General features: G+C 33.9%; 1 long non-coding RNA gene across 1 annotated transcript; it reads left to right on the top strand.

The window, feature by feature from the left end:
- Window positions 1-853: 853 nt before the first annotated feature.
- LOC112514004 lies at window positions 854-1,387 on the top strand. The gene is made up of 2 exons (XR_003069390.1): window positions 854-939; window positions 1,148-1,387. It is a non-coding gene; the product is annotated as an uncharacterized LOC112514004 (long non-coding RNA).
- Window positions 1,388-1,662: the final 275 nt, after the last annotated feature.

The following is a 1,662-nucleotide window of genomic DNA, read 5'->3' as shown; positions in this document are numbered from 1 at the left end:
TTCATTGTTTGAGAGTGATTTAAGATCATGTTTTGACTGAATTAGATCAGTTTAGTGGTGTGTTTTAGAGACTGCTTAGTAATGTTTGTTCATTGAACTTGTTTCTTGTCTGTGATGAGTGTGATGAGCAATTTACAAATCATTAAACTGTTTTAAACAGAAGCTGGTAGGAATGCTGGTGAAGTGTAATTTTAGCTGTGCACTGTGCAACAATTTTCTGTTTTGAATCATTGTAACAGCCTTGAAGATACACAGGTTCTCATAGGTTAAATAGCTAGTTGTTCCATTGGTGTGAAGATAGTACATTGAAACAGCGTGGGAAGCAGAGGGAGTTGCTGTTATATTGAAATTTTGGAACAGCAGCCCAGGTGACTGTCAGCATCTTGATTAGTTTAATCTGCTGTCTTGAACTACTTTAAAACAGTTTGAGTGTTTCTATAGCTTGCTGCATTTTGAGAGATCAAACTTGATTGATGTTTGATTTGTTTGAGCAGACTGTTGTTGTGTAAACTGTCTTGGTTGAACTTTCTTGATGTTTCTTTAAGGTTTTGAGGATTGTTAACACTTTAGTAGCAACAACAAGTAAATATTTTGTCTTGGTTAATTTGAGAATCTATCTGATTTGTTACTGTTGGTGTATGAAATTGTTGTGTTTGTGGTTCTAATGAATGATACAGCAGCAGGTTTATTGAACTATTTTTGAACAGATTTGAGTCTTGAAGATTGTTGTTTTATCAGACCCATCTGCAGCTATTGAACTAGTGCAGATTTGAATTAGTTTTTTTAGTTTTTATTTGCTGGTTTTGATTGAGTTTGAGCACTGGAGCAGAAGTTTGCTGTCATAACAGGAAGCTTAAGAGACTGTTTTGAGCAGTTTCATTTTGACTGCTAGCTTTGAGCAGACTTGAGACTTGAAGATTGTTATCTGCAGCTACACAGGTTCTATTAAGCTAAATCATTTGACTGCAACATCAAACCTGCTGTTGTTTTCAGTTGAATTTCACAGTTTATGCAGTGAGGTGTTGCTGTTTCTGCTTTGTTTGTTTAGTAATGTACAACATTAAAACAGATTTCAAACTGTTTTTTTTAAGGATTCTGTTTTGTTTCATCTTGACAGTTATACAGGACTGAAACAGCAGCTACACAGGACTGGCACAGAAGCAGTTTATACAGCAACAACTGTGTTTTCAATTGTCTTGACTTTGCTCTCTGGGATTAAGAACAGCAACAAGAAGTCACAACAGCCTGTTTAGAGTGTTGTTGCTATTTGTTTAAAGTTGTAGAATCATACARTATCAAGGACATCTCAAGCTAGCTTGGACCTGATAATTGTTCACTGTTTAAAGCGTAGATTGTATTGTAATTGGGCTTGAATTAGTTTGTTTTGGACTTGGACAGTTTGATTTTTAGGTTTATAATTGTTTGAGTTTTATTTTTTTTTAGATTTTTTTTTTGGATCATCGTTTATCTGTGTTATTTTGTGTTTTTTAAATGTTTGAGGATTTTTGAATTGTTCTGCGTCGTGTAAACTGTTTCTTATCAGTTTTAACTGTCTTTGACTGTTTTAACAGTTTTTAACTGTTTTCAACGGTTTTGACTGTTTTTACTATTTTTGACAGTTTCTCGTCGTTTTACTAAATTCTCATCAGTTTTAGTGTTTTT

Source organism: Cynara cardunculus (genome assembly GCF_001531365.2).
Source record: "Cynara cardunculus var. scolymus isolate 2C chromosome LG 6, CcrdV1, whole genome shotgun sequence".
Classification (NCBI taxonomy): domain Eukaryota; kingdom Viridiplantae; phylum Streptophyta; class Magnoliopsida; order Asterales; family Asteraceae; genus Cynara; species Cynara cardunculus.
This window is presented reverse-complemented; position numbering and strand designations above follow the sequence as displayed.